Here is a 23,134-nt window from a genome sequence, read left to right on the forward strand (position 1 = left end):
GAGTAAATTTGAAAAGCCGGGAAAATCACAGTGCCCAAAGGTGGACCTGAGACTGTAGCAAGAAGGTCTAGTCATAGATGAAAGATTTCTCAGCTGATCCTAGTGCAAGACCAAGATGCAGCAACAACATGGAAACTAGCATATGTTTGGAGTTTATTATGTATCAGTAACTGACAAGTATTATACATGACCTGATGAGCACCTCAACCACCTTATGAATTTGGGACTCTGGTTATACCTATACTATAGGTAAGGACACACATTTTGCCCAGCTTGTATCCTAGGCTTGGCTTCTTCCCTCTTGATAGGAAAAAAAGAAAGAATAATTACGAGGTCAAAAAAACTTCAGGAAAAACAAACAAACAAAAAAAAACTTTAGGAGATCCAGTATCCTTTCTCTTCCACTTACTCTTCTTCTGCTGCTTCTCTTCTTCCTCTGCCTGCTTCTCATCTTAAGTCAAATATCCACTCTCCAGTGACCATCCACACACGTTGCTTTCTCTTCCTGCCACTGGTGTAAATAGGTGGAAATACCCCCAAGGGGGCACCCACTCTTCCCATCCCACCCACGGGGAAACCACACAGGCAGATTTGATTGCATCTGGCCTCACCCACCCTGTTTGCTAGGGCAGCTTCTCCTCACATCCATAGTCTTGGCCCATGGGGTCTTTTGCTTGAAGCTCTGGGTGAACGATGCCACTGTGAACAGCTCCAGGACTTCCAGTCTAATCTGGGCCTCTGGGAAGCTCGAGAGAAGCAATTTGCTCCACCTGGCGTTCTTCCTCTGCCCTTTCCCTGGACACTGTAGTCTGTCTGGGTCATTCATGCCCTCTCTCACTCCTGCCATCTGCATCTCCACCCTCCCCCTTCCTCATTCTCCAATCTCTTTCCTCTTCCCTTCCTTCTTTCATCCTCTGTCTATCTTCACAATTCTTTCTCTTCCCCTTTCCTCTTTTTTCTCTCTCTCATTTCCCCCTTCATTCTCTCTTGCCTAGTTATATGGTAAACATTTTGGTCCTTGAAATCCTCCCCTCCCAATCAGGAAAGTGGGCATTACTCGTGTTCCATAAATTTCACAACTAAGAGGCTGCTGGTGGGAGATCCATTCTTACTAGGCAATCCTACCAGAGGGAAGCTTTTATCTCAAGAGAGGGAGATAGTAAACCATAATCCAATCTTGTGGATAAAATTAAGCAGTCACTAAATCCCTGCAATCCCCAGAACAAATCCAGATCAACACTGTTGTCCACTTGCCCAACACCATTTGGGATAAGAAATCATGTGGGGAGCTATTTGCAGGGTCATTATTGGGTTTCCCTGGTGTCTCTCTCCTTACTATACTGTTTTAAGATCCTCCAGGGCAAGAAGACACCCTGAAAAAGACAACTGGGGGTCAACAGAAAGCACACATCCAGGGTCCCTCACATGCCATTGTACCCTTACCAAACTCTTTTCATTCTTGGCCCTGAAAGGCAAAGATAGATAAATCCTTGAGCCTGATACTGCACTTGGGCAGGAATGGGGGACTGAGATCACCTTCCATTATCATCTCCCTCTCCTTGTCCCAGTGTTCACAATATTTTGTTTCTCCTGGTATCTTCTAAACTCTCTCTCTCTCTCTCTCTCTCTCTCTCTCTCTCTCTCCCCCCTTTATCTGTGGATTTCCCCCTCCCTTCTCTTCTCTCTCCTCCATTCCTTCTTTCTTGTCCATTACCTATCCTAAGTCTCTTTCCAGCTCTTCCTTCTGTAAAGAGGTCTGTCTGATTTCAGCACCACGGACAGAGGCACTGGGTGGGTTTGCTTGACCGGCGGGGCCGGACCCTAGCGGGTCTACTTCTGCCTGCCGGGATCTGTGCAAGTGGTGACTGCCCACGAGTTACTTTCGGCGTGTGTGATTGTGCGTGTGTGTGTGTATGTGAGTGTACCCAAGGCTGTGTGAAGCCCGTGTCTGTGCCTCTCTGGGGCACACGCCTGTGGGCATTTCCGGGTGCATCTGTGTGTTTGTATCTGTCTGTGCTGTGTCCCCGCCTGCTGCCTGTGTCCCTGGCTGAGAAAGGGGACGGGATGGGGACGCTCCGTTCTGGAGGTGGGGGAGGGAGCGGGTGGCTTAGTATCCCAGCCAGGCCTGGGGGGCGTCTTCCTTGCCCAGACGTGCTCCAGTCACCATGTGGCATGTGTGCCAGCCGGCACAGGCTGAGGGCATTCTGCCCCGGCAAGGGGGGAGGTGGAGGGGGATGCAGGCAGCTGGAGACAGGCAGGAAGAGGTGGGAACTGAGCTCAGAACTCAACTCTGGGGCCAGGCCCTTTCCATCCTGCATGAAATCCACTCACAGTCACGGGCATGAAGAAATATACAGATTATTTGCCTTTGTGAGGGCCTAGACAGCCAGATACCTCACTCACACACACACACACACACACACACACACACACACACCCTGAGGGAAATGCATGGGAGGCAGGTCTATTCCGGCTTGCACGTGTGTGCAAGTCACCTGGCCCTTTTTGTACCAGTTCCTGCACAAATACACACACACATACACAAACGCCCAAGCCATTCTTAGAGTGTGGGGGAGGCTTTGTGTCACAGAACAGGACATCATCATGTGAGTGGGCCCTTCCCTCCAATGATACCAGGCAACCACGGTAAGGGTCTGGTAGCTCCTATAACAACTGTTCATTGCCCGACAAACGGGCGGTGCAGGCCCTGGGGTTTTCATCAGGAGCGCCTGCCCTCTGCACCCAGGTAAATCTGGGGGGATACTGCTGTTTCTATGCTTCATCTGGGACAGAATGAGTGAGGGAGAGGGGACAGGCATCCGGATGGCTGTCCTCTCCATCAGTCACGCGCTCCTCGTGAAGTGCTCATCCCCCTCACAGAGCCTGGCGTACTGGAGACAATCCTAGATTACTCATCCCAGTTTCAATACTAAGTGGCTGTGCGACCCTGGGCAGGTTATTTCTCAGTGTAATTTAAATATGACAGTTCATGTCAAGGACTTAGCTCAAGAGAGTTGTCATTAAGTGCTCACTATCTGTATTGTGACATTAATACTATGGAAAGAGTGGTTAGCCAGATTGGATGAAATAATGTAGCTAAGCTTCCAGCACAGTGTCTGACCCATAGTGGGTGCTCAATGCATAGGAGGATAGTATAAATTTAGTGGTAGAATTTCAGGAATTTAGGCAGTTAAAGGGAATTGAGAATGAATGACAGTATTCTCTCTCCGAACTTGACCGGCATGCACTCCCAAGCACAGCGGGAGTGGAAGTTAGACTTGCAGAAAAGCTGAAGGGCAAGAGAGGAAGCAAAGGATTGGGGAGGTGAGAGGGAACCCCACTGTTGTGGGGCAGTCAGATCTCTGTCCTTCAGAAGCCTCTAGAGGGTCTCCATTCAAAGTCTGAACCCAACGTCCACATGTCTTCCCTCTTGTTTCTTCTCTTGGCTTCCCCATCAATAAATGGTACCACTGGTTAGTTGCTCAAGCCAGAAACCTGGGAGTCATCCTCAAGTTCTCCCTACCTCACTCTCCACATAGACTCTCACCAAAAACCACTGATGTACCCCGAGTCCAGACACCTCTCTCCTTCCTCAATGCTTCCCCCCTAAGCCAGCTCATGTCACTTCTCATCTCAGTCTCTGCTCTACCTCCCACTTTGCCCCCCTGCAATCCAATCTCCCACAGCAGCTAGGGTAATCCTTTTTTTTTTTTTTTTTTTGTGGTACGCGGGCCTCTCACTGTTGTGGCCTCCCCCGTTGCGGAGCACAGGCTCCGGACGCACAGGCTCAGCAGCCATGGCTCACGGGCCCAGCCGCTCTGCGGCATGTGGGATCTTCCCGGACCGGGGCACAAACCCGCGTCCTCTGCATCGGCAGGCAGACTCTCAACCACTGCGCCACCAGGGAAGCCCTAGGGTAATCTTTTAAAAATATAAGCTGGGCCTTTCGCTCCCTGTCTTAAAATTCTGCAGTGGCTTCCTTAGCACGTAGAATAAAATCCAAACTCCTTACCTGCTGGGTCTGGTCCCTGCTTCCCTCCCCAGTGTCATTTTCTGCCTCTCCCTCTTCATACTCCAGCTTCACTGGCCTTTCTTTCCACTCTGCAAACATTGGCAAGATCACCTTCCCACCCTAGGGACTGAGCTGCTTTCTTGGCCCAAATCAATCCCCTCGCCTCCCTCTCACTCTTTTTGTGACCAGCTCCTTTTCACCCTTCAAGTCTCAGTTGTCCCCTCACCCCCATGAGAAACCTTTCCTGATGTCTTTATCCAAAGTGGTGCCCTGGTTATTCTCTAGTTCAGCATTCTGTTATTTCCTTTGCAGCACTTTACTTAACTCTTCATTTTATTTTTGTAAATTTATTTTATTTATTTCTTTTTGGCTGCATTGGGTCTTCGTTGCTGTGCCCCGCCTTCCCCTAGTTGGGGCGAGCAGGGGCTAGCTACTCTTCGTTGCGGTGTGTGTGCTTCTCGTCATGGTGGCATCTCTTGCTGTGGAGCACGGGCTCTAGGCTTGCAGGCTTCAGTAGTTGTGGCATGCGGGCTCAGTAGTTGTGGTTCGTGGGCTTAGTTGCTCCGTGGCATGTGCGATCTTCCCGGATCAGGGATAGAACCCATGTCCCCTGCATTGGCAGGCGGATTCTTAACCACCGTGCCACCAGAGAAGTCCTTTATTAACTCTTGACTTGGTGTCTGTCTGTCTCTCCTGCTGGTCTGTAAGCTCTCTGAGGGTGGGGACTGTAGTATTTGTTCTGTTCCCACGGTAAACTCTGGGCGCAGCATGCAATAGGTACTTAGCCAGTGTGTTTGTATGGTTGAATTGATGAGTACTTTGATATATTCGAAGAGGAGTGGGGGAAGGGTAAGCAGGTCCTGTAGCCTGGGCTCCAGCCTGCCCCATTAGGGGTCTGTCTCATCTCTCTTTCTTCCTCTCAGGGGGCCTGTCTACTGGCAGCCTCCTAATTATATCTTACTTGACTATAAATCTTTTCGTTAAATGTAATTGAAAAATACACCTTTCCAATCATCACATTAACCTAGCATCCACTCTGAGGCTGTAATTAAAGACTTCCTAGAATCTCCCACTGGCTTGGGAAGAACTGGCTCAGAGATCATCCCCTGTCAATCCCAAATGTGTCAGCAGCAGCCTTCCCGCCTCAGAGAAGGTGGAAGCACAGGACACACGCTGCCCACAGTTCAGGTTCAGGGGGTCGAGTATATTTTCCCTGTTCTCTCCCCGCTGCAGGACTCAGACAGCTGAGAGCAGTGCTCAGACCCCAGGCCAGCACTCTCTCTGGGACCTGAGGTCTGCAAGATCCCCCCTCCTCATTCTCTCCTGGGCTCTGGCTCAGAGCTGTCTCAGGTGGAAAGTCAGGGAGTAAGGGGAAAGAGGATGAATAAAAGCTCTCCCAGCACCTCAGATGAGTCAAGTCTGTCCCAATCAGTCTTTGCAGCTCGCTAAAAACAGGCTGAGGAAACTGATGCTGTGAGGGGCTCTGCAATACGTAGGGATACAGTCCAAATTGAAAGGCCAGGCTCTTAGAACCTAACTCATAATATTGCCCCTTTCAGAGTCCTGGTGCTGCCCTTGGTGACTGGTGCCCTCAGGCTAGCCCCTCTCCCTTTCCAGGACTCTAGTTCCTCAACTGTTCTGGTTCCCTAAGCCCAAAACTCCGAAGTCATTCTTTTTTTTTTTTTTTTTTTTTTTTTTGCAGTACGCGGGCCCCTCACCGCTGTGGCCTCTCCCATTGCGGAGCACAGGCTCCAGACCGCAGGCTCAGCGGCCACGGCTCGCGGGCCCAGCCGCTCCGCGGCATGTGGGATCTTCCCGGACCGGGGCATGAACCCATGTGCCCTGCATCGGCAGGCGGACTCCCAACCACTGCGCCACCAGGGAAGCCCCCGGAGTCATTCTTGATAATGCTCTTTTACACCCGCACCTGATTGAAAAGCAAATCTGTCTGCTCGGCCTTCAAAATAAATCCAGAATCAGAGCACTTCTCATCTCCCCACTGCTACCACCCTGGTGCAAGCTGCCATATTCTAGCTCCTGGATGCCCACAGCTTCTGTCCTTGGTCTGCTTCAGTCTCTTTTTGTTGTAGCAGCCAGAGTGATTATTTATTTATTTAATTTTTGGCTGCATTGGGTCTCTGTTGCTGCGCACGGGCTTTCTCTAGTTGCGGAGAGCAGGGGCTACTCTTGGTCGTGGCATGCAGGCTTCTTACTGCAGTGGCTTCTCTTATCGCAGAGCACGGGCTCTAGGCATGCAGCCTTCAGTAGTTGTGGCGCACGGGCTTAGTTGCTCCGCAGCGTGTGGGATCTTCCAGGACCAGGGCTCGAACCCGTGTCCCCTGCATTGGCAGGCGGACGCTTAATGACTGCACCACCAGGGAAGCCCCTATTTATTTATATATTTATTTGAAATATAGTTGCATACAATATTACATTAGTTTCGAAGAGTAACTTTTTTAAAAATAACAGCTTTAGGGAATTCACTGGTGGTCCAGTGGTTAGGACTCTGCACTTCCACTGCAGGGGCACCAGTTCCATCCCTGGTGGGGGAACTAAGATCCTGCCAGCCGCATGGCCAGAACAAACAAACCCACAAAAATAACAGCTTTATTAAGATATAATTCACCTATTTAGGTGTACAAGTCAATGGCTTTTTAGTATATGAATGGAGCTGTGTGACCAACACCACAGTCAATTTTGAACATTTTCACCACCCCCCAAAGAAACCCATACCCCTTAGCACTCACTCCCCATTTCCCCGCTAGGCAAACAAGATTAAACATCACCTTCTCTAAGAAGTTTTCCAGACTACCCCATCCAAAACTGTGCCTTGTTTCCCTTTCCCCCTTCTTGCTTTTGCTGTTGTTGTTAGTACGTATCACCACCTAAAATACTATGTCTGTTGCACATTTATTATGTTCACTGTCTAGTTTCCCCATCCCCACATCATACTCAACAAGGGTCCTGAGGGGGGCGCTTTATTTATAGTAGCACTCCCAGCACCTAGGACAGGAACAGGTACATAGTAGGTGCTCAGTAAACAAATGTTGCATGAATGAATGAACTCAATAATAAAGGTATTGAGATCAAGGACCTCAAAAGTGGCATCCATTCTCTAGGGGCTGGCAATGAAGACCCATCCTGGGGCCAGCTCTCTGGTGCCTGGATTTCTCTTTCTCCTTACTCTTCCCTCTTGGTCTTCTTTTCTTTCCTGCTTCAGGCACATATTCCCCTCACCTCCACCCTCTGGGCAATCCTTATCACAAACTCCCTAACCTGTAGACTTGACCCTCCTCCTACTCTCCTTCTGCCCTGACCGATCCCTGGCTCTTCCCCATTCTGTTTTCAGACTCAACCCTGGAGAACATCAAGCGGGCGGTCTTCGGCAGGCTATTGGAAGAATTGTCGGTTTCACTGCTTGAGTCCTTCAAGAGTGATGAGCCCTCCAGTAAGCGTTCACATTACTGTGCATACAACTTTGGCCAGGCCCTGAGTTGAGTGCTTTGGACTAGCGCTGTCAGATAGAACTTTCTACAATTATGGAAATGCTCTATTTCTTTTTCTTAAATTTTATTTTATTCAAGTATATTTGATTTACAATGTTGTGTTAATTTCTTCTGTGCAGCAAAGTGATTCAGTTATATATATTCTTTTTCATATTCTTTACCATTATGGTTTATCACAGGATATTGAATACAGTTTCCCTGTGCTATACAGTAGGACATTGTCGTTTATCCATTCTAAATGGAATAGTTTGCGTCTACCAACCCCAAACTCCCAGTCCATCCCTCTCCCTCCCCACCCTCCACCTTGACAACCACAAGTCTGTTCTCTATGTCTGTGAGTCTGTTTCTGTTTTGTAGATAGGTTCATTTGTGCCATATTTTAGATTCCACATATAAACGATATCATATGGTATTTGTCTTTCTCTTTCTGACTTACTTCACTTAGCATGGTAATCTCTAGTTGCATCCATGTTGCTGCAAATGGCATTGTTTTTTCTTTTTTTTTTTTTTTGGCGGTATGTGGGCCTCTCACTGTTGTGGCCTCTCCCGTTGCAGAGTTGTTCTTTTTTATGGCTGAGTAATATTCCATTGTATATATGTACCACAACTTCTTTATCCATTCATCTGTTGATGGACATTTAGGTTGTTTCCATGTTTTGGCTATTGTGAATAGTGTTGCTATGAACATAGGGGTGCATGTGTCTTTTCAAATTATAGTTTTGTCTGGATATATGCCCAGGAGTGAGATTGCTGGATCACATGGTAAGTCTATTTTTAGTTTTTTAAGGAACCTCCATACTGTTTTCCATAGTGGCTGCACCAATTTACATTCCCACCAACAGTGTAGGAGGGTTCCCTTTTCTCCACACCCTCTCCAGCATTTGTTAGGAAATGCTCTATTTCTGTTCTGTTCAATACAGTAGTCACTAGCCAATATGAGGTTGTCAAGTGCTTTAAATGTGGCTAAATATGACCAAGGAAATGAATTTTAAATTTTATTTAAGTTTTGGACTTCCCTGATGGTGCAGTGGTGAAGAATCTGCCTGCCAATGGAGGGGACACGGGTTCGAGCCCGGGTCCGGGAAGATCCCACATGCTGCGGAGCAACTAAGCCCGTGCGCCACAACTACTGAGCCTGCGCTCTAGAGCCCGCAAGCCATGACTACTGAAGCCTGTGCGCCTAGAGTCTGTGCTCCACAACAAGAGAAGCCACAGCAATGAGAAGCCCGTGCACTGCAACAGAGTGGCCCCACTCGCCGCAACTAGAGAAAGCCCGCATGCAGCAACGAAGACCCAACGCAGCCGAAAATAAATAAATTTATATTAAAAACATCATTTAAAAATTTTAATTTAATTTAAATCAATTTAAATTAAAATAGTCACATGTGGCTAGTGGCTTCCGATTGAGCAATGCAGGTTTAAACATGTTATTTTATTTAATCTTTACAATTATCTTGAGAAGTAAGTATGATTGCCCCCATTTTACAAATGAAGAAGAGTGGCTAAAAATGGGACCACCCTCCAATCTAGATCACCTTTTCATGACTTCCCCCGCACCATAGCGTTTACTGCCTTCTAATATAATTTACTGATGTACTATGCCTGTCTCCTCAGCCAAAATATAAGTTCTCTGAAGGCAAGAATCTTTGAAACATCCCAGAGCCTCAAACAGTGCCTGGCACATGGTAGGATATCAATGAAATTCTGTTGAATAAATGAACACACATGCTCAAGGTACTTCTGCTTTTGCAGCAGGAGGGCTGGATTCTAACCTGAGTCCCTTTGCTTCCAAAGCCTGAGTTCTTTCCCTTGAAGCCATTTTCTCTTAAGTAGTCTCCCCAGCTCCCTCCCCAAGTTCTCTTCCTTGGTGACCCTGGCCTGACCCAGGAGTTCCCTGCTCCTGCAATTTCTAGCCCAGGCAGAGATATGGCTTCTTTTATATGACCTTGGCTATGATGCTCATGAATTTTATTAATTTTACCAAAACTCAGAGATCCTCCTGCCTTCAAGGCAGGAGCCCTGGGTCTGTTTTTCAGGCTGTGGCCCCAGGAGGTCTCCCCCTCCTCCTTGGTTCTCTTCCCACCTCAGACACTGCTATTCCTTCCCCTCTCTGCTGAGGAGGGGCTGGGCCAGGTGGCCTGGTCATTTCCTCCTTTCAGAGGGACACCTCTGGGGATGCAGTGACATGAAGGTAAGTAGGTAGAATCCTCCCCCATCCCCTGAGTCCCACCCCATGAGGAAGGTGATGAGGTATGTCCTCATGGCTGGGTGGAGGGGCAGGGGCTCTTCCTTGAAACTGGCAACTGGGGTTATTCATGACTCCATTAGGAGAGATGAGAGTTAGATAGCAGGAAGGACTTCCCAAAAGTTCGGAAATGAAGTAAAGGTATGAAGCCTCTTCCCAACTTAAGGGTTAAGAGAATTAAATGCACTCACTTTCCTGTACACTTTCTTGTACATCTTCCTGAATGGTCAATCACAGGTAAAAATGACTGCCGGCTCTCCCCTCAGAGCTCCAGAGCTCGTCCTTCTCCAATTTCTCTTTTCCACTCCTCCGCACCCCTTTTCCCACATCCCTCAGCTCAAGGCCACTTGCTGGGGCCAAAGGGGAGGGGGGCCAACTCCCTAGGTATCCCAGGGAATATTAAGCCACATCAAGAGGGAAGAGCTGACTTCTGATGTGTGGCCCAACCACCTTCTGGCAGTGAGATGGGAGGAAAGGCTAGGGCTTCAGGTCAGTCCCAGCTCTTCCGGATCATAGCTGTGTTGTCCAGAGAAGCTGGTCAACCTCTCTGAGCCTCAGCTTTCTCATCTGTAAAATGGGACTAACAGTATCTGCCCTACAGCATTATACGAGTTGGAAATGGCTCATGGGAAGTTCCTGGCACAGGGTAGACACTTAATTATTATGATTATTATTACTTAGGCTCCAGGAGGCCCTCTCTTTCATCCCCATGGATGATGGAGGACCTTTTCTGCGCCTTGTTCTCCTATTAGACCAGTGCAACGGTTTCCTTACTGGATTCCCTGCCTCTAGTCTCACTCTGTTCCAATCCAACCTCTACACCCTGCCAGAATTCTTCTTCTAAAACTCAATACAAACACATCACTCCCTTCTGAAAATTCCTCCCAAGTTCCCCACTGCCTACCAGGACACAGGAAGCATAGTGGATTAAGAGTGTGGCCTCTGGGGTCAGACCTAGGTTTGATGCTCAGTTCCGTTGCTTTCTAGCTATGTCTCTTGGACAAGTTACTTAATACCCCTGAGCCTCAGTTCACTCATCTTAAACATAAAATAACAGTATCTGCTTAGTGTGGTTATTGAATGAGGACACAAGGCAATCAATATAAAGTGTCTGACACGTGGAAGATGCTAGCTCTACCTATTATAACAATATGCAAAAGTTGTAACTCCTGAGAATGGCATGCAAGGCTGTCTATACCAGTTAGACAATAGGAAAGACTTCCCAGGTTTTTGGGGTTTTTTTTGCGGTACGCGGGCTTCTCCCGTTGCGGAACACAGGCTCCGGACCGGGGCACGAACCCGCATCCCCTGCATCGGCAGGCGGACTCTCAACCACTGTGCCACCAGGGAAGCCCCAGACTTCCCAGTTTTTAGAGCAGGATTGTCATGATGAAGCAGCTGGCCTGCCTGTCCAACCTTGTTTCTCCCCATCCTCCACTGAACCCCACGTTGTGGTTGGCAAGTGTGTTACTCACCATCCCCCACGCTGAGACTTCTTTCAGCGCCTTTGCACATGTTGTTCTTGCTGCCTTGAATGCTCTTTCCTTGCCCTCCTGGTAAATTCCTACTCATCAGTTAAGACCTCATTCAAGCCTACTGTCCTCTTCAAAGATTTCCCAGACCCCTGAGCAGGCTCAGTCGCGTTCTGGTCCTTCACCAGCCCAGCCCTGACCTCTGCTCAGCATCGGGTTAAGAGCCACATACTTCAGGACCAGGCAGCCTGGGTTTGAATTCTAGTTCTGCCACTTCCTAGCTGGGTGACCTCAGGCAAGTTACTTCACCTGTCTGTGCCTCAGTTTCCTGATCTGGAAAGGGGGGTAATGATAATCGTATCTATGCGATAAGGGTGTGAGGAGTAAATGAGTTACTACGTGTAAAGAATTTGCTCCCACTTGGCACAGGGTAAGTAAGGGTAAGCTGCCATAATTATTATTCAAGCCTCGCTTGCCTTCCAGGGCAAGGTTTGGTCTACATGTGTGTCTTCCTCACTAGGCTGTGAGCTCAGAGGTTAAGGGCAGGAGCTGAATCATAGGCTGCTGCAGAGTAGACACTTGGCACCTCCACCTGGATGGACAGTCACGAAGGCTCTCCTTTATCAAGATCTTTCTCGTCTGTCCCTTAGGGTGATTCTATGAGCTGGGTACTAATGTTCTTTCCATTTTACAGATGAGGAAACTGAGGCCCAGAGGTAAATGCCTTGGGGTCCGAGTAAGCGAGCAAGTAGCAGAACCAAGGGCTACTCTTGGACCCAGATGACTCCAATCAACCCCTCCTCCTCCCACTCCTGAGCCTCAATTTCCTCATCTATAAAATGGGACAATAGCTATTCTTCCCCTGTCTCAGGTCTACAGTGTGGATTAATTTATGTAAATGTAAGAGATCTTGAGGAAGAATGAGGTTGGAGTCCCCCTTATGAACTGGGTAATGCTTTGTCTAGGATAAAAACAAGAACTTTTCTAGGGGTGAAACTGAGGAGTAACTGAGACCCAAAAGGCCCCAAAGCCCCAATTCACCCCTCTCCTTAGGGTTTGTCTGGAGCCTGGGGCCAATTCAACAACCTCCCCCCTTTCCTGGACCCACTGCCAGCCCCTCCGCCCCTTCACCCGCCACCCATTGCCACTGGAAGACAATGGTGGGCAGGCCCAGCCTTTGTGAGAGAGGTCAGGCCAGTTCATCTTGGGCTGGGCTGGGGAGGGGCGCATAAGGGGACCAGGGGAAGGGAGGAGAGAGGACGGCTAGTGGGGACAGACAGCAGAGGGTCTGTGAGGGATGGGAGGACGTGGGAGGCCAGAAGCCTGAGGAATAAAAGCTTGAAACAGGCTTTGGGGAGCTTTTCCTCCGAATGTAGATTTGAGCTCCTATTAAACTTGCCAAAAATTTGTGTTAGCTAATGGATTCTTAATTCTGTCTAAAATGAGAGAGGGAAAATTATGCCATTCATCTTGTATTGGTTTGAAATTACATCTGACACCTAATCGATCATACTGTGGAACATTAACTCTTTGGAAGAGGCCCAACTTCTCCTCTCTCCCTTGCTTTCCAGTGTTCTCCAGCCGCTCCCACCCCCTGACTCCTTCTTTTGTATTTCATTAACTAAGCAAAGCTCTGGCTGTCTCTGGGGGTGAGGGGTGGGAGTTAGGGAAAGGGTTCATTTGAATCAAAGGAGATAAGCAGGCCCCCAATCTTGTGCCCAAAACCAGAGCCCCAGCTTCCAACCTTCACGTGACCTCCTCTCTCTGCCTCCTTTTTCCTGTGCATCCTGAGATCTGGAAGCACAGAATGGAAGGCATTGGGGTGTGGGGTGACCTCAGAGCCACCTTGGGGGCACCAGGGAGAGGCAGGGAGCCAGTCAAAGCTGAGCTAGCACCTGGGGCTGGGGCAGGGGCCGTGGCAGGGGGCTCACCTGCGACTTGCCTGGCAGATGGGTGAGACGGAGGAGGGCAGATGACAATAGATTTGCCTCTGGGGATCCTGATGAGCTCTGACTGAAAACCCCAACCCCAGACCTGCTTTTCCAGGAGGAGGACTTTCTGGCAGCAGGGAGAGCCCACTGGAGGCCGACAGACCTGGGCTAGGATCTTGGCTTCACTGCTGATGAGCTGTGTGACCTTGGGCAAGTTACATAACACCTCTGAGTCTCAGTTTCCTCCTGTGGCACAGAGCTTTCTGTGAGGGTGAGAACTGGATGAGACTATCCAGGTAAAACTGGGACAGAGCCCGTCGCCTGGCACACAGTAGGTGCCCAATAAAGGCGACAGTCAGAATCCAGACCAACACCCTCCCTCCCCACTTCTGCTGCTTCCCCTCCTCGCTCCCCTGCCCCCAACCCCATTCTTCTCTCCCACCTCCAACTCCCTGGCCCCTCCCTCAGGGCAGACACAGGGCTGAGAAGCCACAGGGTCAGGTCAGGCCAGGAGGGCCAGTCAGAATCTCCTCCTAAGAGGACACCCAAAGGAGGCCTGGGCCCCTGGGTCTCTGCAGCGCCCCCAGCCCTCTTCCTTCCTGGAGCTCCTCTGTCTCTTTCAAGAGTTGTGGGAGTTATCGCCTGCATGGAGTTCTCTCTCAGCACTCCCCTCCCTGCCCGGAAGGTAAGGTCTCTTGAGGAAGGGGATCTCCCGGAAGCGAGGCCAGGAGGAGCGGCAATCCAGCTGGGAGAGAGACACCTGCTTCTATTGCAGCATCTCTGACCTCTGCCTGCGGATTCCAAAGGGCTCCTGTCCTCAATCCGGGCATCCCATCTTTTATTGGCGAGGGGTAGACTGGGCTGGGAGGGGGGCTTGGTCCCTCAAGAGCATGGGAGGGCAAAGGGAACCAGGTGGGTGTGAGAGAGGGGAAGGGTGCAGGGACACTGCCACCATCTCTATTCCCCAGGGGGTACCATGGATTCTCCCCTTGGCTGACTTCGGGCACTAAGGAAGGAGAAGGTTCCAGCGCCCTCCCGCTCCGTGTCAAGGGGGAAATCATGGAAGGAATATAGCATGCAGCTGGTCTCTGGTGCAGGACGCCATGGGAAGCTGAGATGCCTTTTCATGAAAATCTGGGCCATTTCTGGACCGTCTCAGTGTAGACTACTCTCGTTAAGCACCCACAAATACTAGAATAAATAAACGTGCCGATGAAGGGCCCAGGCTGGTTTAAGTGACCAGCCAAGGTCACACAAGGAATCATTAGCTCCTATCAGGTACCTGCTCCAAAGGCAGGAAAGAACGGCCTAGAATGTCCTCACTGCATTCTCGGGCCTTGTGGAGGAGCTCCAATGCGGGGGGCTAAGAATGATGGGGAAGTCTCACCTAGCGCCCTCATTTTACAGAGGAGGAACCCAGGACTCAGAAAGGGAGTGCAACTGACCGGGGCCACAGGGTGAGGCAGGCAGCCGAGGCTCTCAGTCCCCTGATTTCCCCACCCGCATCATGAGTCTGAAGGGGTGTTTTCTGGGTCGCTTGTCCAGCAGAACCCACATGTTTCTGGGGAGGGGCTGGAGTTTGGGGAGGGAGTAAGGAGAGATGCTGAGAGATGCTTTCCCTGAAGAGTGAAGAGCAGAGGGGGTTGGGTGAGGGTTTCTTAACTCCACCTCCGGCCCCAACACACATACAAACACACAGAGGCAGGATTCTACTTCCCAGTGTCCCTGCTCTGGGGAGCTTGCTGTTTCCCAGGAGACGCCTAGTGGAGATGCCCCTTCCTGCCAGTCTCCCTGGTAGCCACTAGGCGGCTGTGGCTCCCTCTTCTGCCTAGAGACACCACAGCAAGGGTCTCACGTGGTTTGTATTAATAGGAAGTGGAGCCCAGGCCTATAAACGCTGAGGATGGAGCAGGCCAGCCAGGAGCAGGTGGGAAGCAGGGTCAGTAGGTAGACTCAGGCAGCTGCTCACAGGGCCACATTGATCAAGGGCCCTGGGCGGCCTGGCATGCCTAGATACGTCTGGTGACCAGAGGGGAAAGAAATCCTCCCTCCCTGACATCTTTTTTCCCAAATTGGGAATGTTTTTATTGTGTTTTTACCTTGAATATGAAAGTAATGCATGATTGTTACAGAAACAGATAATTCCAACAAAACAGAATAAACAAAAGCTCCAGGCTCAAATTCTAGGATCTGCCTTTTCCCACAGGAAAGCAATTAGCTTCTGGCTCAAGAGTCCAGGGCAAGAGGCTGCTGTGTTCAGGAAGGAAGGCGGAAGCATCACGACACTGTGGAACGTTCTATAATCTGGGATCCTCCTGAAGTAAATACCCTTGTATTAGAGAGGCTGACATGTGTGTCTGTCTGTTTTGCCCCCAGATCAGTGGCTTCAGAGTAAAGGTCTTCCCACCCACTCTGTGTTATTCCCAAACTCCCACCTGCTGGGTGCACCAGTGTGGTCACCCAGGAAATACAGACTGGAAGAATAAATGAATGAACTCACCCATGAGGAAACACGCCCAGAGATAAGACACTGAGTTGCCAGAGTGGCCCAGATCAGGTTCGCAAACCCCACTATCACTGGAAAAACTGGCCTCAAATCCTTCACCAGCTTTCTCTCTCCCAGGGCTGAGGAAAGCTAAATGTTGGAGTTAGCCAAAAAGCCTAAGCGTATATAAGAAATAGTCCAGGTTTGGCCCTTGGAAAGGACAGGGCCCAGGCACTAGAGGGAGACTGTCATGGCTTGTAGGAAGAGAGGCCCCATGGAGAGAGGCATGGAGAACCTGATGTGAATTGGAAATTAAATCTATGCCAGATTAAGCTCTATGAGAACTCTTTTTTTTTTTTTTTTTGCGGTACGCGGGCCTCTCACTGTTGTGGCCTCTCCCGTCGCGGAGCGCAGGCTCCAGACGCGCAGGTTCAGCGGCCATGGCTCACAGGCCCAGCCGCTTCGTGGCATGTGGGATCCTCCCGGACCGGGGCACGAACCTGCGTCCCCTGCATCAGCAGGTGGACTCTCAACCACTGCGCCACCAGGGAAGGCCTATGAGAACTCTTGAACAACAAGATTTGATAAGCTTCTGGGCTGGTGAATGTATCATGTGCTGGGAAGGTGGTGCACCCCAGTTCCATGGGTACCCTTCTGGACCTTGCCCTGTGTACCCCTTCATCTGCTGTCTGCTGTTCTTTTGCAATCTTTATAATAAACTGGCAAATGTAAAAAAGAAAAAAGAAAAGAAAAAGGAAGGAAAGAAGGAAGGGAGGGAGGGAGGGAGGGAGGGAGGGAGGAAGAAAGGAAGGAAGGAAGGAAGGAAGGAGGGTAGAAGTTAAGTCCATGCCATACCAATGAGGTGGAGAGTTTTGTCCCTTTACCCTGACAAGGAAGCAGCTCTGGCTGGAAGGTTCCAGGTCTTCCTCCAATTAAAAAGGGATGTAAGCATATGGAGACTTACCTCCTTCAAGGAGAGAGCAGGGATCCACCCAGCACAGCAGCAGGGATGGAAGCCAGCCCCTCATCTCCCTTTCTCTTTCTTGCCGGAATTTAGGCAGGGTCCTGCCATCAACATATTATCCCATTCAGCTATTGACAACTGTCAGGGGAGTCTTAACCCCATTTGACAGATGAATAAACCAAGGCTAAGAAAGGTAAAGTCACTTGCCCAAGTCACAAACCAAGTAACTGACCTAAGAAGAGCCTCTAATCTCAGGTCTGGCCCCAGATGCTCTTTCCACTGAGGCCTCCCCTCAGCACTTGGTTTCCTGGGGGCCAGGATTTCATGGCCAGACCACCCCTGCTAGATGTGGGGACAGGTTCTCTAGAGGCCCCTGGCCTTCCTTTGAGCGCAGATCCTTGCCATGTCCTGTGTTGTTTGAGCAGACCCTGTCCCTACTTCCCCTAAGAACTGTACTTAAGGCACCCAGGGAAGCATCTGATAAGACATGTGCCACCCTGTCTTGGCCCATGTGATCAGTTCTCCTCAAAGATGTCACATTTCCCATTTTGCCAAGGCTTGTTGCACCGAATTTCTCAGTCCATCGCTGTGCTCCCTCCCCACCCCAAACCATCCGTACCCTCCTGTGGAAGGGGCAAAACTTTTGCTGAAGGCAGGCCCGAGGCCGGCGGTGTTCTTGGCCCAGGGAGGGCATCTTGGGCCCTTGGGACGGAGTTCAGAGCCGGACTCAGCTCCGCTCCTCCTTGGGGCCCTCCCCGCCCACCGGGGGCAAAGGCCGGCCGGCTCTCCCTACCCGCTCTGCCTGGCCTGCCGCAGCACGGCACCGAACACCCGGCAGCCCGAGGAGCGACTGGGGGCAAAGGCCGGGGAAGGGGCCCGCAGATGCGGCCTCGGCCCCCCCCTTCCTTGGCCGGGGCCCCCACGGTGTCGGGGAGCAGGAGGAATCAATCAGGATAATGAAGCCGCAGCCTGCCACGCACCGCGGGGGCACTGAAGAGCCGGGGCCGGTGCCAAGTCCGCCAGACGGTTCGGAGGAGCCGAACCCGTGGTGGCGGTGGCGGTGGCGGTGGCGGTGGCGGCGGCGGCGGTGGCGGCGGCGGCGGCGGCGGCGGCGGCGGCGGCGGCGGCGGCGGAAGCCGGGAGTCGGCGCGCGGAGGCCGAACGCAGCACCGCGCAGGCCCCTGGCAACCGCGCCTTGGCAACCGGGACGCCCAAGAGAAATCTTAAAGCTGCAGCGCCTCTTTCCTTGCCGCCGCCACCGCCTCCTGGACCCCAGGGGAAAGGGGCGTGCCCTTAGTGGTGGGAGTCAGGCTCTGTGCCTCTCGGGATTTGGGGGTCTGACTCATACCCTCACTCGTTTGTTTATCAAATGTAGATTGAGCCTACGCGCCCAAGCAAGGGCTAGACTGGGGAGGGGAATGGGCAGTGATTAAAAATTGAGCGAGGTCCTGCCAAGAGGAGTTCACAGTCTAGCGCGCAAGGCAGACCAGACTGGCTGAGGTGAGCAAAGAAAGCCCGGTGTTACCCAGGATGAAGGGCTTCGGCTGAAGGGCTGAGGGGCTGTTACAAAATAGTCTCACAGCACCTGCCTTGCTCCAGGCTATGGGTTAGCTGCTTCTTTCCTGTTATTATACCCCCACCAGCCCTTGTGAGATGGTATTATTATCATTATCGATCCCATTTTAAAGATGAAGAATTAGAGGCCCAGAGAGGTGAAGGGACTTAGCCAAAATCTCGTGTTATGTTTTAGACAATCTAGGACCGATTTACATGACTTCTTACGCTGGCCAGTTTTCATTACAGCATGATGTTTGGAAGGTTAGGCTTGAGTGAGGACTTCCCAACACAAATCGTGTAAGAAGTGGGGAGAAAGGGTAGCTGAGATAAGAGATGGCTACTTCTCCCTTCTGCTGCCCACTACCCTGACCCTGTCTGTCCTGTCCTCATGTGCAGGCCTGTATGTGGGCAGAGGGCTAGAAGCGGTGACCTCCAGAGTTCCCTCTGGTTCTGTGATTTGATATCTCCTGCCTGAAGTCCAGGCACTGTGCCACTCCTCTGGGCAGTAGTAGTTGGCAGGGGGCTACAAACTGGGGGAGATTCCAGTCTTCTGAAAAAGGGGGTCAAGGGTGATGGGGGAGGATTAAAGAAGTGGTAAGGGGTCTTTGGCAAAAGAAAACCTGAGTCAATATCATTAGGCAGGCTGGGCCTCATCTTCCTGTCTCTTGTCCACCTATCTTTCTCTTTCGGCACATCTATTCAGGTAAGAAATTTGTGCCAGGGCCTGAGGTAGGCTCTGAGGCTGTTGGTGAGGCAAAAATCATGCTGGCTTTGGAACCAAGCTCATCTGGTTTTAAATCCTGCTCTGACACTCATCAGCTATGTGAGTTTGGGCAGGTGGCTCAATCTCCCTGAGCCTTATTCAGTTTCTTTATCTGTAGAGTAGAGGCATTAATATCTACCTTTCATAATACCTTTATTGTGAGACTTAAATGCAATGAGAAAAATGTATATATGGTGTTTGGCACATGGCAAATGCTTATCAAAAGGTAAATTTAAAGATGTCTTTGCTTATTTTGGTAGTCTAAATGTCCACATCCTGATCCCTGGAACCTGTGAATGTTACCTTATCTGCAAAAAGGGCCTTTGCAGATGTGCTTAAGTTAAGAATCTTGAGATAGAATATCCTGGATCATCTGGGTGGGCTCTAAATGCCACAGGTGTCATTATAAGAGAGAGGCAGGGGAGATTATACACACACAGAAGAGGAGAAGGCGACGTGAAGACAGAGGCAGAAATTGGAGTGAAGTGCCCACAACCAAAGAATGCCCAGCAGCCACTAGAAGCTGAAAGAACAGATTCTCCCTTAGAGCCTCTAGAGGGAGCACAGTCCTGCTGACACCTTGATTTGGGCCCAGTGAAACTGATGAACTACTGGCCTCCAGAAATGTGAGACAATAAATTTCTGTTATGTCACCAAGGTTGGGGGAATTTGTTACAGCAACCTGGGGAAACCAATACATTTACATTGGAAATTCCATCTTGAACAAAACCCAGTGCCTGCCCTCTAGGAGTTCACAGTCTAGTGGGAAATGAGAGAAGTAGACAGTGCATAGGGATGCCCAGAGGGTGGAAGGGTAAGGTAGGTAAGGCTGTTGTAGTTGGAGAAGAAGTTAGCCAGGTGAGGGGCTAAAGCAGGAAGGGCATTCCAAACAGAGGAAACAGTGTGGGTAAAGGCACAGAGTAAGAGAAAACACTGTCTTCAGGAAACTCCCCACATTTGGGATGGCAGGTGCATGGGGATGTGGGGGGTGGCATGACAGAACTGCTGAGGTGGGAGGCAGGGGCAAGAGAGCCGAGTAGCTTCCACCCCTGAATGGAATCAAGCTGTCTGCCCTGGGCTGGCACTGGGTCCCCAATCAGAGAATCCTAGACTGTCATTTATGGACAGAAGCCTTAGAGACCATCCTGTCCAGTCCTGCCATTTCACACATAGGAAAATTGAGGCCCATAGAGAGAGTCCATCCGGGGAATAAGCTAGAACCAGATGGCCACACTCTGGCCTCTCTTGAGCCTGGGTGTCCCATATCTGAGGGTCTCAGAGACACTGCCTGGTGGTTCCTCAGTAGCCCACTTCCAAAAAGCACAGGCCCTGTGGTCTCTAAACAAAGAGGGGATTATTTGCATATTATTTGCATGTTGTTAATTAGATGAGGGAGGCAGATTCACTCAGCCCCTTCCCTTCATGTGCCCCTGTCCTATCTCACTCCCATTGAGTTCTTCTTCCTCAACCATCTCTTGCCCTCAGCAACTTCTCCCATAATTCCAGCCCAGGCCTCACCCCTCAAAGCCCCTTACCTAGCCCCAGCCCAACCCCTACTGTATTGTTTGGTCCTGTCTGGAATAAGTACCTGGTGTGTCTTTAGTATATCTAATCTGGATGGAGGTTCTTGGAGCATGTTGTAGTGGAAAGGGAGTTGATGGGCTTTCCAGCTCGAGGTTTTCTCTGAGAATGGGGAGCGGTGAGCTCTGTCTCCCGTTAGCCCAGGGGCCATCTAAATGGGGCTATGGAGTGAGGGAGGAGGGTGCTCCTTGGGGATCTGGGGGGCAGGTGCCAGCTGCATGCCCCAGGCCTGCCCCAAGCCTCTTGGCTGGCAGCCACACCAGCCCACAGAAGAGCTGCCTCCTTCTTTTAGGGAGGGGGAATCCTGGGGAAGGTCAGGGAGCATCACTTGGCCTAGCAGCCTAAGATGGATAAGGTTGAGGTTACCATGCGAGTCCTTATGGATCCTCCAATGGGGACAGCACATCCAGATTCTGGGGCTGTCATCAACCCCGTCCAGAAAATTATGAGGCACTGTGCTAAACTAAGCCCAGTGTCTCCCTGAGGGTAGACGCTCAATCGAGTTTTTCTGATAATGAGGGGAAACAGGTAAGGAGGAAGGCGAGTCACAGAAAGGCACAGGCTCTGCCTCTCTCACCTGCCATTAGCCCCCTCTTCTCTCTGAAACCAAGGCTATGCCCAGAACCTCTCTCAGATGAGATGTCTGAGCCTGTCACCTGATGGCCACTGGAGAAGGCACCACACTGTAGCCATGACAGGTACACAGGATGAGCTCAGGTGCCCCCTACGCCATCCTGGCAGAGTTGATCTGGGCTGACTCAAGGTAGCTGCCAGGAGCTGGGGAACGTTGGTGCATTAGGATTCGTGGAAAAACCTGAGGCACAGCTCTGGCTAGCACCTTGCAGAAACCAACTTGCTCTGGTTAGGACAGTGGTCTGGATATGAGAAGAAAGACTGACCTGCACATGTGAATAATTCTTCTCCATGTATGAGTGATGTACAAGGTGCGTGTATACATGCTACAGGGGGACTCAGGAAGCATTCTGACCTGCATACACAGCTGTGTGTACATATCCCAGTGTGCACAAGTATATGTGGCATGTGAGTGTCTTCATGGAATTCTACCTTTTCTCTGCTCTGGGACTTCTTTTCTTGTTTTCTGGTAAAACGGGAAGTGGGAATGTCAGTTTCACCGTCCCCAGCCCTGCTCCCTCGTGTAGAGGTCCCCTGCCTCCATTTGCCCATGACAGCAAGCAGTGGATCCCTCCCTGGTCCTGAGTGGGGGGTTCTAGTTGCTTACTGGCCTGGATGACTCCATCCTGCACCAATTCCTTCTTCCCCTAGTGTGCCCCATGCCACTCCCACACCTAGTGTCCAAGTCAAGGGGAGAGGTGGGAGGAAGTGGGGTGATGCTATGGGCGTGGGTGTAGGAAGGGTGGATCAGATACTGTTCGATTTTGCCCGGGTCCCTCTGGATCACTGCTGCTCATTTAAAATTCTGATTTAAAGCCGAGCGGCTCTTTAAATTTCCACATTAGCATGCTGCCCTGATGCCAGGCCAAGATGTTGGGATGGATTTGGCAAGAACGCCTCCAACAGCAGCACTTGCCAGCAATAAAACAACGCATGAATAAAAGAAGGCTGGCTTGGCGGCAGCGGCAGCCCAGGTAGCTGGGTGAGTCAAGGAGGGGCCCTCATATGCAGAGGCTCAGAGACATGAAGGCCTGTGCAGGGCACATGTGAGTGTAATACTCTGCGGCTGTCTTGGCCCTCACCCTCAAACTGTGCCTGCAGTGGAATCTGGAGGGAGGGCCCGGGAAGGATGGTGGTTCCTACCCTGTGCCTGTCTCACCCCCCTCTCCACAGGGTTATCTTCCTGGAGGGGACAGATGTTGCTTTGATGAGGACACAAGGACTTGGCCCATAGCCTGAGTTGTCCTACTTCATTAGGGGCCCAGAGAACAGGTGGGGTCAGAGAGAACAACACTGCCTAGAATGCCTTCCAGATCCATGACCCCGGGTGCCTAGGTGCTGAGGGGCACTGTCAGGATAAGGGGGCTGGGTGAGAGGCTGCCATGAGCACTGGGTATTGGTCCTGAGCTGGGTGGGAGAGATGCTCTGGGCTGGGTGGTTGGCTAGAATGAGGAGTGGCCAGGGAGAGCAAAGGGCGGCTGGGCCTGGCCTAACTCGAACTTTCTGCAGACTTGGGAATGTTATTTGAGGTTAGATGGCAAGGGCAGCAAAGAGGTCAGATAAAGCGCTGGACTGAAGCCTGGCCACTCCTAGAGGTCATTTTGTCCACCCCTGCTTCCCAGGGTCTAGAGAGTTCAGCTCCAAAGGACTTGAGGCCGCTGGATTCTGTGTTCCTCTGCTCCAATCACCTGGCCGAAGCTCATCACCAGCCCCCAAGAGATTTCAAGGAACAAGCGGACTATCCTGCTCTTACCATCCAGCCCTCCCACTTGGTCAAACCATCTTCTTCCTTGAAGCCCAGGGGAAGAGACAGAGGCAAACAGAGGGGTGATAGCAGATAGTCTCTGCAGTCTCAGCTAAGGCAGTAAGGCAGAAAAGGGGGGTTTTATGCAGAGCACCCTTCCCCAGTGGAACTCCTCCCTTCCAGCTCACGAGTGATTTCAGGCCCCAACATGGGGAGACATTGTTGGGACTTTGAATTCTCT

At 50.9% G+C, this 23,134-nt stretch overlaps 1 long non-coding RNA gene across 2 annotated transcripts in view; it reads left to right on the forward strand.

Moving 5' to 3' along the window:
- The window catches only part of LOC132594122 (uncharacterized), a 10,797-nt gene extending 1,876 nt beyond the window's left edge, over window positions 1-8,921 (forward strand). The window contains exons 2-3 of one of the 2 annotated variants that reach the window (XR_009560311.1): window positions 7,362-7,460; window positions 8,547-8,921. This is a non-coding gene — a long non-coding RNA (uncharacterized lncRNA). Of the gene's footprint in view, window positions 1-7,361; window positions 7,461-8,522 lie in introns of both variants that reach the window. The other variant, XR_009560310.1, reaches the window with a different exon arrangement.
- Window positions 8,922-23,134: the final 14,213 nt, after the last annotated feature.

Source organism: Globicephala melas, chromosome 20 (genome assembly GCF_963455315.2).
Source record: "Globicephala melas chromosome 20, mGloMel1.2, whole genome shotgun sequence".
NCBI lineage: Eukaryota > Metazoa > Chordata > Mammalia > Artiodactyla > Delphinidae > Globicephala > Globicephala melas.